Source organism: Protopterus annectens, chromosome 12.part0 (assembly GCF_019279795.1).
Source record: "Protopterus annectens isolate FY-2018-M chromosome 12.part0, PAN1.0, whole genome shotgun sequence".
Lineage (NCBI taxonomy): Eukaryota > Metazoa > Chordata > Ceratodontiformes > Protopteridae > Protopterus > Protopterus annectens.
Genome location: NC_056746.1, coordinates 540,409,907 through 540,426,866, shown reverse-complemented (window position 1 = coordinate 540,426,866; position 16,960 = coordinate 540,409,907).

Sequence of the window (16,960 nt, the reverse complement as noted above, 5' to 3'; positions counted from 1 at the left end):
CATATGTGGATTAGTAATAGTCAACACATTGCAGGATTAGGTATAACAGCATGCATAGATATTCCCATTAACCCAGACACCAGATATGGAACAGTTGCATAGCAAACAGAACACATGCATATATGGAACCACAGTGGTAATTACAACAGCATGCAAGGTACATTGATGGCACCATGCCACCAATGTTGGAGTATTTCAACATAGCACATGCATAGAAACAGATTTAAATAATTATCAAGCAATAGGACATATGTCCCAGCATTACAGTTAAGTCATCACGTACCAATTGAGTTGGGTATTTAGTTTATTGTTGCAGTTATGGTGGGGGGGGGGAGAAGTCAGTTAACAACTAGTATATTCCTGTAGTTCACATTACTTTCCTAGCCAGTGCTGTTATCTGCACCTTACAAGTATTAGTACACTACCTTATTACCTTAGTTTGGACAGTGGTATGGCTCTTGACAACTATATACATGAACTGGTTTTACCTGCAGTATACGCATCTTACCTGGTATACCTGTGGAGGAATTGTTTGTCAACACTAACAAACTGTTTCTACACATACTTCCAGATTCCAGGTTGATGTTATGCACATACCTGTCCATCTCTATTTGCACATACTCTGGCCGTGTCTTGACCACATGTTGGTGAACCGGGACATATGTAGACCATTGTCCTCTTCAACCTTTAGTGACTGACAACACTCTTATACAGAATTTCATAGACAGTTATATTATGTAGCACAGTGTGAGTGACAGTGATGAGTGATACCTTATTATTCAGAGCAACTGCAACAATAACAATGCCATGCAATACCAAAGTAAACAGTACCAGTAAAGGGTATCAATCTTATATTTCTAGGCACAGTGTTCATATCTGACAGACCTGTGGGAACAATGTTTGTTAGCACTCCCTGAATGTTTCCAAAGTACCAGAATCCACATTAGTATTATGCACATACATCTCACTCTGTTACTGTACACACTCTGGTCACAGCTTAACAACATGGGGGTTTAGATGGGACATACTTGGCTTATTACTCTCATAACATTTTGGGGAGTTGCTAGTGTGACAGGTTTGTTCTTATAGATGTGTGACAATCAGTTGTATTTCCTGTTTGCTGCTTAAACATCTGGGATCATCCCACTGATTTCCCTGGGGGACAGAGTGACAGGCAGCAGATATGGGTCGATATACTAGACATTCTGTACATATCTGTACAGTTGTGGGGTATGATTCTGTATGCAGCCGACTTCTTGGATTCAGACCATGGCTGTGTCTGCTAACACTAAAACACTGCTCATCGCAGTTGTGTGTGCTATATAGATATTGTTGTATATCTCTTATCTGATTTCTGTCTATAATTCTCCTGTGGTTTTACATTCAGACCTTGTATTACAACACTCTTATACAGGATTTCCTAGACAGTTATATTATGTAGCACAGTGTGGGTGACAGTGATGAGTAATACCTTATTATTCAGATCAACTTCAACAATAACAATGCCATACAATACCAAAGTAAACAGTAGCAGTACAGGGTATCAATCTTTTATTTCTTTGCACAGTCTTCATATTTGACGGACCTGTGGGAGCAATGTTTGTTAGCACTACCTGAATGTTGCCACACAAGGTACCAGATTCCACATTAGTATTATGCACATACATCTCACTTTGTTACTGTACACACTCTGGTCACAGCTTGACAACATGGGGGTGTAGATGGGACATACTTAGCTTACTACTCTCATAACAGTATAGGGATTTGCTAGAGTGACAAGTTTGTTCTTATAGATGTGTGATAATCAGTTGTATTTCTTGTTTACTGCCTATACATCTGGGATCATCCCACTGAGTTCCCAGGGGAACAGAGTGACAGGCAGCAGATATGGGCCAATTTACTGGACATTCTGGACATATCTTTACAGTTGTGTGGTATGATTCTGTATGTAGACTACTACCACTCCCAGGATTCGAACCATGGCTGTGTGTGCTAAAAAAACAACAGTTCATGTCTCAGTTGCATGTGCTATTTGGATTTTGTTATCTGTCTTTTCACTGTTTTCTGTCTATGTCTCTTCCAGTTGTACTAAATGACCTCTGGGGATTACACCAGTCATATACAGACATTCCTATACATTTTATTTATGTTGCACAGTGTGGGTAGCAATGCTTAATACAACAGTGCCATTAAGTGATTACAAATCTACATTACCATATGATACCAGAATAAACACATGCAGTCCAGCAGTTAGACCTTCATTGTCAGGCTATTATGCTTTTATTTACATGCAACCTATATGAGCCTCTTCCTGCCATATTCTCTGGTGAATGCAGTACTTGTCTTAAACAATACAGATTTTATACAGGCAATTAACTTACTAATACTTTTAGATTTATTTCCTATGACAGTACATGCAAGAGTATTACTAACCTGCCTCACATCACAACCTCTCCAGGTGACATCCGTGAGCCTCCTGGTTTGCGGCCCACTCACTTGCCGCTGTGAAGGACATAAGAGGAATATTTAGCCATACCTGTCCATAATATACATGAGCTGACAATTATTAAACAGGTAGTGGAGTGATACTTACATACAGCTGGGACCTCCACTCTACTCCTATCCTCTTGGATCCACTAATCCAGAGAACCCCCTTTTGCCGCTTCAGGTCGGCATAGTGATGCCTGACCTGCTCACCAGTTTGGGGTATGCCAGTGACACTGGTAAGGTCACAGGTGAGATGGTCCCAGGCTTCCAGTTTATATTGGGAACCCTGGTACTGGCCCTGCAGCAGTCTCTGCTCATGGTCTTTGACAAGGAGTCCTGCCATGACTCTGGAATCCTGGATGACCCAGCGCTGCGCTCGATAGTGCACACCCTCTCCCATTCCAGACATGGTGCCTGCAAAGGGAAGCTACAGCCAGTTATGAGATGTATTCCCGCTTGTTGGGTCTCAATAGGGCCAATTTCCCACACTTTTCATGATTGGACAGTTTTGAAAAGGCTAAGCTATGAGCAAATCTGCTTACCTACGGTTGGCGTTGTTTAAAGGGGTATACCAATGGGCAAATTGAGATAGCTGGCCTACACATTGCTTACACCTACTAAGCTGGCCTGTGCAATGCTCAGCGTTGCTTAATATTTAATTTGCATTATATTTGCTTTTTAACATTGATTTATTATTCATTACATGTTTTATATGTGTCTGGTATCCATGATTCATGCGTACGTACACTGTATGGGGTCCTTGTGTTTATTAGGGGACTTCAACATTTTATTACAATTGCACCTCACATCTGGGCTTACTGCAGTATTCCAGTTCACATATTTATGTTATGTAGTAGATTATGGAACACTGTATATAGATTGCTTTCACATGCTCATTTTGATTTTACTATAGTGAGGATTTGTTTGGTGATACCTCAGTCTTATGTACTGCTGTGATGGCTTAGTGGTTAACTACTGTGACTATAGTGTACAGGGTCCTGTGCTCAAGTCCTGCAAAGGCTGTTTATTCTGTTTCTGGCCAGAGTAGCAGCTGTTGCATACAGAGTGATTAAGGCATTTTTAGGCACTTGTAAGTGGATTTTCATGAGGGTAAGCAATGCTAACCTCCGGTTAAATATGCTTACAGAAAATTAGCTTCAATATTGCTTAACCTGTGTGCACATTGCTTCCTCCCATGCAAACAGGCTTAAACCCGCTTACTAGTGCTTACATATCATTACTTCTGCTTACTACTGCTTAATAGTGCTTACACTTGCTTACTAGTGCTTACTCCCGCTTACCACTGCACTAATTTAGATAGCAATATCTAATAGTTCTTGGGAAGGTGGGCAGTTTGGAAGCTGTATGGAGTTATCATTCATTATGCATTTTACCTTCCATTTGTATCCCTGATTCCTCTGTACATATACTGTATGGGGCACATGTGATTATCTATGGACTTTGCAACATTATGACACTGACACCTCACATCTGCATTTAATGCAGTACTCCAGTTCACAAATATATGTTATTTAGTAGGTTATGCAACTAAACATATTGGTCATACAGTGATTTGACATGAAAAATGGAATGTGGTGCAGTGGGACTTGAACCAAGATTGACTGCTCGTAACGCAAATGCTCTGCCCATGACACTATTGCTATACTGTGTCATTTGCATATATCTTGCTTTGTATCCTCTTCTGCCGATTAAGCTGCATTAACCATAGCTAAGCAATGGGCAAACCCACACACGTATGGTTAAATTTCATCTGTTTCATAAAATAAATATCTTATTTGTTTCTTTAACTATTGCTCTTGTACACTTGGGAGAATGTTGCTGGGGGTATGCATACACCTATGAGTGGTCTCACTCATTCTTTTGGGACTTGTCTGCTGTTCTTCATTTCAGGGGCATGTATATTCTGAGAGCTCTGCTCTCAGATACGCCCCCTGCACTCTTACATTCTCCATGTAAGATTAAGAGCTCAGGCAGTACGCCTTCATTAATATGCATGGCATGCTGCTGTCCTGCTCCTAAATGGCAGCTTCTGTGCAGGACTAAGTTAGTCCTGCATGGAAGGATAGTAAATCCGGGGGATTGTCCAGTGCTGAGAGCAATGGGCTAATGGGTGAGGGTTCTGAAAATTCCAGTTGTAGTAAATCATAATATTTGCTAAGAGACTGAAAACAATGGTTCATCACATTCCATTTCATAAACCTTCAAGGAATGAGGTATTCCTTTTTCGTTTACCAGAAACTATCTTACAAGTAGAGTCAAGAGCCTGTATAAGATATTGAGACAAGCCCAATAAATTACTCCTGTCCAGAATAACTGAGATAGGAGAAGTAAACTGTTTAGTTTTCCGTCCCTTTTTGACATGAAAGTTAGGGAAAACATATTCAGCTTTGCCACCAACAAGTTCCTCAGGGATGGGCACAGCATTCTGGTAAACATGGGGCAAATTCCCTACCTCTTCTCCCATCACCAACAAGAATTTCTCTACCTTGTCCATGGAGGGGAATCCCCAATAGCCACAGAGGATGTGGCTAAACAATGGTCCATGGGGGCTCTATAGACACTACAAGAGGGATCTGAAGAAAAAGATGAGCAGTGTGAGGAATGAGCTTTGGCCACACAAAGTCACCATCCTGTGGCTGAAGCAAATTGCCAGCCTGCAGGGGTGGCAAAGGCTGTTTAAAATTCTTTTTCTTTTTGTGGCTGGAAGAAGATCTGACCAAGGGACCAGTAGTTTGTTTAGTGGTCAAGCCGAAATGTATGCCTATTTCCTGTGGGACTTTAGCAGGAATAGTTGTTAAAACAGAAAAGTAGTAGAAAAGTCACTTTTTTCCTATAAAAGACAGTAAAAAATCACTACTTCCCCATCCCAAAAAGTAAAATAAACAGAATTTTACCAAAGAAGAAGTAGTTTTAAACAACTTTTATTAATTTCTTTTTTACCACAAAAGTAAAAAGTGATTTCCTGCTTAATAGTGCATAAAAGTGAAAAGACAGTAAAGTAAATCCTTTTTCTTAGCTTAAAAGTACTTGCTTCCCCACAAATTAACTATAAATAAGTTTCAAAGTAATGTGAGTTTTTTTTTACCTAAAGGGAATCTATTTACCCATCAATGGAACAGCTTTAGTCGACCACTGTCCTCAAAAGCCTGTGGATGAGTGCTCTACTTGGCTAAAGGGATTGGTGTCAAAATCTGTCTTTTTATTCATCTCAGCTTGAGCTGTCTAATGGTTGGAGTGTGTGAAAGGTGCCCTGATGCTTTGGAAGCTGGCTGTTATATCCTATGCAGCATATAACCCATGTAGCTTAGGCTACTGCAATGATTCTCAGTATGAAGAACATCACAAGACACTTCCAACTCTAGGCCACCACAGACAGCAAAGAAAAAAGTATATACTCATTATCTGGACCACTACATGTCCAACAGAGTAACATGCTTGACATATTCAAGATAAACCTAAATAATTAGATTGGCAACCTCAAATTCTACCTCAATCAATCTTGTATTGCCTTCTTGGGGCAGGAGAGAACTTTATAATATGATTTATTGCCTAGGCTTGTAATGGTCTATGGACTGATTGCCTAGTACCTATCTATAGACGTCAAAACATGGGTCCATTGCAAGTAATGTGTAGAACTGCAGATCATGTTTGTTTTCAGGGTGTCCTATGCCAGGAAACTACTCAGAATCATCATCCTTTACGTGGATGATGATATGAGTGGGTGTGGCACTCGGTGTGCTATCAGGGCATATTGCAAGGGTTGAACTACATGATCATTCATGAGCAGCCTGTTGAGGTATCCCAAGTACTGAGCCTGAGAAGCATCTGTATCCATAACTATTAGGCCACCATTGGCCAGGAATAGCAGACTACATGGTTATAGATGGCAGTAATACTATATCACTAATTGTCTATGCAGTCTGAGCAGGGTCAGAATGTGCCCAACCACCCTGCATCTGTAACATCTCATGACCATGACTGCATGCCCTACAGACACTAGATGTCAGATAGCATGTGCCTCATTGAAGCACACTTGGAGGTGACGTGTCACCATAGGTTCATGGGTTCATAGGTTCATAGGTAGGTACTAGGCTATCGGCCCTGGGGCCTATACAAGCTCAGCCAAAAAGGTACACTGGCTTTTGCCACCCAAAAAATTATTTTCCTGTGTCACTGTCAAGCAGAGCCACAGAAGTGATCTCCGGGGTGAATTTCCTATTTCCCATCCAATCATCAAGATTTTTCTTGAAGAGTGCTAATGAGAAGCTTTGTTTGATATAGATAGGTAGTTTATTCCAGAGTATAGGAAGTCTCTGGGACAGGAATCTATTCCTCCAGCATGTTCTGTTTATTGTGGTGACAAGGTTTAGGTCCCTAGAGTGTGTAGCTCAGAGGGATTGGGATTTCTTTAAGTGGAGCATGTCCAACAGCTCTGGGTTTGACATAGCTTTGTATGTTAGGCAGAGATCACCTCTGAGTAGGTGATATGCAACAGAGTAAACCTGGAGTTTTTTGAGATGGTCTGTGTAGGGCATCTGTTTGAGGCCGGTAATCCTCTTTGTGAGGTATTTCTGCGGCCTTTCCAGTTGTTGTAGATGTCTTGTGAGGTACATACCAAAAGGGGCGTTGTACTCTATAATGGGTCTAATGAGTGATGAGTAGAGGAGAACAATGACCACTTTTTTTCTGGATGAGAAACCTTTTGTGATGAGGTGCGCCACTTAGAAGGATTTCCTGACTACTGTGGTGATGTGATTATCAAAGGAGAGACTACTGTCCACCTGTGTCCCAAGGTCTCTTATCACACGTTTGGTGTTAAGTATACTACCGCCTATGTTGTAGTTCATGGGTACAGAGTTTTTACCAAAGGGGATGACAATGCACATTTTGGCATTGAGCTTGAGGCCATGGCTTTGACACCAGGCATCTGTCTCAGTGAGGCCCTTTTGTAGGATGTCCACATTGTTAGGAGTTTTGATTATGGCTCCTAGTTTGCAGTCATCTGTGAACTTCGTTAGCCAAAGACCTTCTGTGTTAGCCTGTACTTCAGAGAAGTAGATACCAAACAGGAGAGGACCCAGGACTGAACCCTGTAGTACTCCACTTGTCACTGGTTTGAAGTCAAATTTGGAGTCTGCTACTTTCACAGTGTGGGTTCTGTCAGTGAGTCAATTGGCAACCCATCTTGTGACATAGGGATTTATACCTAGTTTAGTGAGTTTATCTATAATTACAGAGTGGGGGATGGTGTTGAAAGCCTTGGCAAGATCTAGATAGGCTGTGTAAACCACCTTACCCTTGTCTACGGCTTTGGTGACTGCTTCAAATAAATCTATCAGGTTTAGGAGACATGATATGCCTTTTACATACCTGAACTGGGTGGGTTCCAGAGTTTGGAGATTACCAATGTCTTTGTTTATAAGTTCCATGATGATACATTCCATGGTCTTGCAGACCAGGTTCGTCAGGCTAATGGAGCAGTAGTTCCCGGGGTCCATGGTGGCTCCCCCCTTCTGGAGTGGGATAACCATCGCTGTGCACCATTCAGCAGGCACAAAGCCTGAGGTGAGGCTATGATTGAACATGGTACTTAGGTGGGGTGCCAGTGACCTCAACAGCTGCATCTGTTCCATGTCTATACACTTCATATTACTGTGCAGGTATTGCAAATTGTTATGCAAGCAAAAAAGCGCACTGACCATCTCCACATTGCTGTTGGTAGCAGCCATATGTGCCTAAATCACTGACCTGCACATCTGCTGATTTATGCCAAGTGCTGCACCCAGATCAGAGGCAAGAGACAGATCTGGAGTCATGATAGTACCACTAACCTCCAATGCCTCTGCAAATTTCAGATGCTGTGTATGTCAGGAATTCATGGAGAGGTGAGAAAAGTTCACATTTACAGGATGTTCATCATACATAATTGAGGTTATGCAGTCATCCTGTACTCCACAGGGGTCTCTGACATGAAGAGTGCAGGTGAACCCTCTTATGGTAGACAGTGCCATTGTATCATTCAACTCTGTCATGTGCATGTAGCCATCATTGTCAGCCACAGGTGATATATCAGTATTAGGCATGTACTGTCCCATTGTACAAGCCACTTTACCTGAAGAAAGTGTGAAAGCATGAGCATATGTTATCTTTAGCAGCACTCACACATATGCCTATAACCCACATGGCATGTGTACTTGTGGACAATGGGATATGTGTATAGGCTTTAGTGACAAACACACCTTGATGTCTAGGTGGTTGCAGTTGCTGTCAAGATGTATTTAAAAGAGCAAATATACAGAAGTTATTTTGTGAATTAATCCCATAACACCTGCAGCTCATTGTACCGTATGGATGTCTACTGAGTCTGACCAACCTGAAGTGTCATCCAATGACATTCTGATGGTGGTTTGCAACCCAGACCCTACATTTAAGCCACCCTTATATATAAGGGTCTGCTCCCCTTCCCAAAAAGGGGCATAGATAGTACTTTGGTTCTATTATCTAGATTTGTGTAGGTGCTGCACTCCCTGTTGTGGATATTTCTATGACAATGTCATGTGCCATGTCTTTGCATGGAGAATCACATCAGTAACCAACCTGTTTCAGAAATCTATTATGGACACACACATAGGACTCATATTCTACATTATTCTGTGCCATACCTAGTCACAATACAGCTTGTCTGCATCACCTTTCACCAGGAGGTGCATACTACATGTACATAATACCTTTTAGTAACACATCTGTCTCCAAGGTTATGAACTTTTCCTGCCATTGTCAATCTCAGGAGCACATTACACTCCCTGTGCACCTATGGTATACACATCAGTCAGTGGATATGTATGACATGCTATGGAAATCATCTATCTATAACACTATCACCCTTCTCCTCATTATGTAGGTCTCTATAGTGCTTTGCACATTCCCTCCTTGTACTCACTGCAGCAAATCGTATGGCCTCCATAGACCACTTCCTGCATCTGACTATTGCCCCCATGTAGTGTTATGTACACTCTGTTACACACCCCTTACAAAGTGTTGCCATGGTTCAGCATATGTATGGGGAGACAATCATTTCTCTTTTGGCATGCTTTCTCTCCAAGGTGCCTAAAACCCATGGTGTGCTCCCCACAACAGCCAGACATGAGAGAGCCATGCCATTGTGCTGTGTTCCCGCTGACATATGCCCCATGAAATCTGTCTCACAATTACTGCTATTCACCTCAGGTTTTAATGACAGTGCTGGAGTATATTAGCAGGCAGGTTTCCTTCCTTCACTGTTTGCATCTTCAGAGTTGCAGTTTAAAGTACTGCATTCATAAGTTTATAAGATCATAGGTAAGTATTGGGCAGTCAGTCTGTAAACCATTACAAATCTAGCCAATAAATCATATTCAAAATGTCCCTCCATCTTCTAGGAGGGATTTTCAAGATAGATCAGGGGTAAATATGATTCTGCCATTCAGTTGTCTAAGATTACCTACAAGGTGGCAAGGGTGCTACTCTGCTTGCCATGCAATGGAAGTCTGTTCCAGAGGTGAGCGATTTGCTGGGATATGAATCTTTCATTGCCAATGTCTCTTATTTATTTGTTGATGAAGGTTTAATTCCTTGTATTTGAGTGACTATTTGCTATGTGAAGGAATAAAAGGTCTAAGAGGGTTAGATTTTTTATTGCTCAAAAAGCTAGATATAGATTCCCATAGAGGACTCTATAACAAACTAAGTTTAGAGAGAGGGCTAGCAGTCTATCCTGATAAGTAAGATTTTTGAGGTCATCGATATTTTTAGTTAGGAACCTCTGACATCTCTCATCTTGAGTAATACACTTAGACAAATAATGCCCAAAAGGGCAGTATATTCAATAATGGGTCTGACTGGGAAATGAGCCAAAGGCAATTAAGACTTCTTTGGATCTGTTGGAGATGTGTTTAGAGGTTAAATGAACCAGGCAGAAGGATTTCATAATTACTGCAATTGTACTCAACAAGAGTGCCTAGAGCTCTTGCAAGAGTGTCTGATTGGAGAGTTTATTTTAGCTTATTATATAGTCATCTGCAAACTTAGATAACTACTGGCCATGAATATTTTGTGTGAAGGTCTGAAAATAGATGCCAAATAGAAGAGGGCACAACAAAGAGCCCTGTGGGACACTGCTGACAGGATTTTTGCTTTCTGAAGTGACACCTGTGACTTTAGCCATACAGCCAGTTAGCTATCCACTATAAGACATACGGATTTATATGCAGATTTACAGGCTTGTTAATAATGCCTACCCAGAAAATAATGTCAAAGTCCTTGGCAAGGTCCAGATATGCCGTATGTACTGTGTAACCACTATTCCCCTCTTCAGTGAGTTTTTCAAAGAATTTAATGAGGTTAAAAAAGCAGAACCTTCCTTTGACTAAACCAAACTAATAAGTGTCCAAAGTTAACAGATTTTTTATGTCCAGATTAATGAGGTATGGGGATAATACATTCTATAGCTTTACATATGAGACTAATGAGACATACTTGTCTATAGATACCAGGGTCTGTTGCTGGATGATCCTTGTGCAATGGCATTACAATAGCTGTTTTCTAGGCTTCTGGACTCTAACCACTCGAGAGGCTTAGATTAAACAGGTTAAGTAGTGATTTAGTTAGGCCACATTTGGAACTAATGCTCACACAACCTGTTATGTTGTCTTGACTCATAGATGCAGTGTTCTCGGCTTTTATGAGGGCTGACAAGACTTGTTCCAGGGTCTATTTTAGCTGTCAAATGAAAGTTTCTTTGAGTGGTTAAACATCAAACCCTACTCATCAAACGTTCATTTGTTGAACATTTTCATAGTTCATAGTTCATAGGTTATAGGTTAGTACTAAGCTAACTGCCCTTGCGAGCCATTTTAAGCCTAGCCAGTTATCCCCTGTGAGATTCAAACACTGTACCTTCTGTTTGTAAGGCAAACACCTTAACCATTAGGCCACCCTCCCAACCCAGCGAATATGTGAGATGGGGAAAGTAACTAGTTGGCCAATACCTCCCTGTCTCACACACAGCAGTATTTCAAAGGCATTTTCCCAACTGTAGTGCAATCTCTCAGTTGGTATATATAGTTAAGGGATGTGGGGGTGAAGCCCTCCACCTGGGTGGGTTTGAAATACTGCTGTGTGTGTGACGAGGAAGTGATAGACAACTAGTTGCTCTCTCCATCTCTCATGTTTGCGGAAGTGAATGTTCAATGATTGAACATTCGATGGATAGGGTTCAATGTTTAGCCACTTGATGAAGGTTTCATTCAACGGCTAATCATAGACCCCTTGTTCCATATTAATAAAAGGGGTGCCTGTGACTGTGAAATTTGTGGAATAGTGATAATTTTCGGTGAAGTAAAACTTGCACTAAGTTTGTCAGCAAGGATATTAGCTACTTCCTTTGGAAGAGTGTGAGCAGCATTATTGTGGACTAGCTTTGAACATTTTTGGGTGTTAAATTCCTATATTCCTGACATTGTTAAAGAAAGATTTGTAAATATTTTGGTTTTACCAGCTATATTAAGTTCATATTTAGCACTGAGCTTCCTAATTGTGCTCTTTAAACTCTTAACTAGTTTGCTTAAGTGAACTCGTAAGGTAAATAGAATTTGATATGTTGTAAGCATTAGGTAATTTCTTTCTCTTGTTATATAATTTATTTATACAGATTTTCCATCATAGGTGTATGTTTTTAAATTTCTCCATATATTTGGATCAGGTAGGGACTGCCTTATTGATACAACTATTTAAAATGGAGTAGAATCACAGTCATAGGCAATGGCTTTAGCAATGGGATGCACTAGGGGCAGGATTGCAACAGAATTTGTTTAGGTCATCACTTAACTGAAGAAGGTGTGCTTTTGAGATGTTCCAGATCTGATGTAGCCAGAGAAGATGATATATATGGAGTTGAGCAAAAAGTGGCCATAACATCAAAGGTACTGGAGCATCTAGTAGAATGGTTAACTAACTAAAGAGTTAGCATTTATAATCTCAAAGAATGAAATGTCAGGCTTGCCAGATATTGTCAGTGTAGGTCAGCCAGTTTATTGATGGATAGTTGATAGTGCCCATTAGAAAGGTATTGGGCTTAATGGAGATTTCAGCTAAGATCTTAATGCAGACATGGTCAGAAGGAGACACAGAGGGTGTGCTATAGCTAAATATGAAATTAAAATTATCTTGTTTGGGGTGATTTGGATATCTAACAGTTCAAATTATTGTCCTGTGATATTTGATGTGAGGTGATGATATATTTGACAAATACTGATCGCCTCCACAATTTCCAGTAAGTCTGTAGACATGATAGGCACGAAATCCAGGAATAGAAGGGGTGGTTTCATTGTTTTCAAACCATGTCATTGTAAGTACACATATAGGAATGTATTCAAGTTGCAAGAAAGCCCCAAATTTGACCATTTTTTTGTTAGTTTAGATGCCTGCGATTGAAAATAATCATTTTATGTAATCCAAATTAGAATTTACAAGGCCGGAATGTCCAGCAGATGGATTTTATCTAAAATTGGAATTGTGAGGGCAGCAAAAGCTTTAGGCAGACTACAAAAGTCTTGATAAGAGAGGTGCAGACAGTCCCTGGCAGAGCAGAAAGGCTTGCAGGCAGTCTCTCCTTATACTAATATATATTGGAGCCCCCTAGAGTGACACCAGCCACATAGTCAATTATTAAAGTCAATTATCTTGTCTCCAAATTTCAGCTTCATTCTGAATGATAGCAAAATAACACTTACCTCTCTTGCCTTAGATTCATGAAGTCATCCTTTCCCCAATGCTGTGTGATCATGAAGTTAATTTAAATAAATTGGGGAGAGAAGGCACATCCTATTACAGATATGCAGGGGGATATTTTACTCTTTGGTCTAACTAGACACCAATAGTTTGTTGAAATAAAAAACTAAGATTATTTAAACAGCTTTTGCGCTACATAATTCCAAGTGAACATCTAAGGATGTTGCATTACCCAATGATAAAGTATTCCTGTCTGCATCATTTAAAGGGAGGTAGTATTTTAATATCTTAACTAGAAATAAGGATATGGTTAGAACCAGTGTTATGCCACAACTCAGCTTAATAAGAATTACACTTGCAAAATATTTTCAGTTTTTCACTTGATAATAACAAGTTAAAATGTTTTCTTTATGTTTGAGTTTACCAGAAATGAATCATTGAATCTCGTACTGAGTTCTATTTACTATTCTGATGCCCTTTCTTCTACTTATTGGCTATCAATATTTAACATAACAAAAGTAGCCCTGATTGGGAAGCAATCTTTTGTAATGCATATAAAAGTTCACCTTTCCCTTAGTTTATACATTATCAATTTGTGCTCCTTTATAGTGCTTACCTGACTCTCCATAAACTTGCAGTAACTGGTAAATGCAACAAACCAAACTGTAATATTTAAGATAACCCTGCTGCAGCCATGTCTTTAGGTCATGTAATTCCTTTAGCCTATTTAGATTTATCTGCTAGACAGTCTTAAAAATATTAAATTATAAAACAAACAAACAAAAAAAAAACAATTGCGGTGGATACAGTTTTCTGCTTGGTATACCTGCATCACATCACTTGACATAAAATGTTTGTTTAGTAAGTTTAATATCAGCTTGGGCTAAAGTTTGCAACTTTGCAAGGCATAATACTGGACAAAAAGAGAGGAAACGTCTTTAAAGTTGTGGTGATCCTTTATTAAACATGGACTTTCTTCATGGAACTACTCATAAAAATGTATTCAGGTCACCATTAAACTCCCGGATTTATGAGTCAGTCTGAAAAACGTTTTTGCTTTGAATTATTTTAATTCCATGTGTCTGTTCATCTCAGTTTTATCCATCTACAAAATCATTCTTTATCATCTCCTATCTGAAGATCAAAGACTGCCTGAATTTGTTTTAAGTAACACTAATAAAAAGTTGCTGGGCTGTACTTCATGGTTATTTGTTACTTTATAATTTGTTTATAACTGCTCTGTTTATTTTTCAGTGATATCAGTGATGTGATTTTACCTCATTCTTATTCATTGCATCTGGCCTTGCTTTTAAATACCACTTCTCTGTTGAAATTTGTTGAAAATAAAAAAAATATATATTATTTAAAACATAAAACAGTTCATAGTGTACAAGTTCTGGAAGTACCTATGATTTTTAAACACTATTTGCCAGGCAACTTTCCTAAACTTCAAAGAACTCATTGAAACAGTACAGAACAATAAGCAAATGCCCTCAAGAAAAAAGAACCACATATCTACATGTACTATCAGTTTAAGGATTAGTTTAAAATAACATCTTAATGCTTTGTGAGGAAAATGTCTATGCATTTACAAGTATAAATGCCTGCTTTTAGACAATCTCAGTGTTCTAAAAAAGGTAATGCTGTTAAAGCTTATAAAACGCAATGATGTGCAAAGTACATCAAGTGATGCATAAAATGAGTAATGACAAAATAATATCACATTTTCTTGTAAAAATCACGAGAAGAGCATGTCAAATAGGTATCTAAATTATAACCAAACACCGACAGCATAAAGCATAACCCAGGGGCATTTTAGTACTGCATCAAAAGGCATGGTTATATAGAATTACTGTAGAAAAATGACTGTTTTGTTCAATTAAATAAACACAATAACCTCCATAAATGGTCTTTTTTCAGTTCATAATTATACTTCAGAATCTGAAATTTCACTGTCTTAATTGAACCCACTTTTCAGTCTTAAAATCCTAAATGAATATCATACTAATGTTTTTTAATATGTGTGTGTGTGTGTATATATATATATATATATATATATATATATATATGGGTCTACCTTGAATTAACGAATGCCATAATATCAAAATTCATAATATTGAATCCAAAATGACGAAGTCTCAAAAGACTGAAATTGCCCAAAAACTGAAGCCCACAATGTCAAATTTCAAAACCTCGAAACAATGTACGACAGTTAAACCTGCACGCCCCCCACACTCCCTGCAAATTTAATATACCAACTCCAAGATCGCACTATGCTGAACAAAGCAACAGAGAGACATTAGCATTCTTTCAATGTAAATCTGCCTTCCACAGCAACACATACCATTCCATCACAACTACCTCTCTGAGACTGCACTGTGTTCCCCAGGACAGAACACAGGCAGCAACATTCCTTCACTGTAAACCTGCCTTTCACAGCAATACACACAATCCTATTACAACCTTTATTTATTTTTATATAATATAAAATCACAAAAAAGTCTCCAGAAACAAAACAAGTAGTCTATGGAACTCTGTCATACTGTCAAAGGGGTGTACTACAAATACTTAAAGGCACACAGTGCCACTGTCTGACTTCACATTAATATTCTAACTACAAATCAGCACACTACTACAGGATACTTTAAAATTAAGAAAAACTATACTTACTAACATTACACATGAAAAACAGCTCTTCCAAGCCACTTTTCGACATTGTGGGCTTCAGTTTTGGGCAATTTGAGTGTTTTAAAACTTGGTCATTTTAGTTTCGTTATTGTGTATTTCAATATTATGTTATTTGTTAATTTAAATATACATATATATATTTGTATGTATGTATGTATATATATATATATATATATATATATATATATATATAGTCTATGTGTGTGTGTGTGTGTGTGTGTGTGTGTGTGTGTGTGTGTGTGTAAGGGTCCCCTTCAAAACATCTAAAACCATATAATCCAAAATGAAAGCGTTTTGTCAACTAAGAATCCACAAAAGGCAAAATAACGCTGAATGCCACGAACCGCACCAGAATGAATGAGAAGGCGAATACGTTAAAAACTCTTTATTGCACATATTCCATCAGATTAAGTGCTTTCATCCACTGATAACGTGGACCTTCTCTGATGAATGGGGGCTTGCCCCCCCTGCAGAAACATAGTATAAAGTGTGTTTGCTAGCTAGGTGTTGTTATAGGTGGAGAGGATGTCATTTACATATGCATTGCAGTTTTCAGTGTTATGAAATACACTTTCAATGTTCTGAATTTTCAATGTTTTGGGTTTACAGTGTTTTGGGATTTAAATGTTTTAGTCTCAGTCTTATGAAATTCGACGTTATGAAATTTCAGTGTTATGAAGTAGACCCATCAACTTCAAAACATTGAATTGCTATTGCATTGAACCACAAAACATTGAAACCATAAAGTCAAAAACAAATAACACTGAAAACTTACAAAAACGAAACCGCATAACACTGCAAATTTAAATCATTGCATCCCATAACATCGAATGTTACAATGCACAAATTAATAATACCCCTCCACCTCACACATAACTTATCTGACAGACACAGTTGTTTCAATGTTTCCACAGGGAGCAAGCCCCCCTGCACCCCTCATGTGGGGGCTGCACCCCCCCACAACACCTGCAAATTAAATATAACACCTCCAAGATCG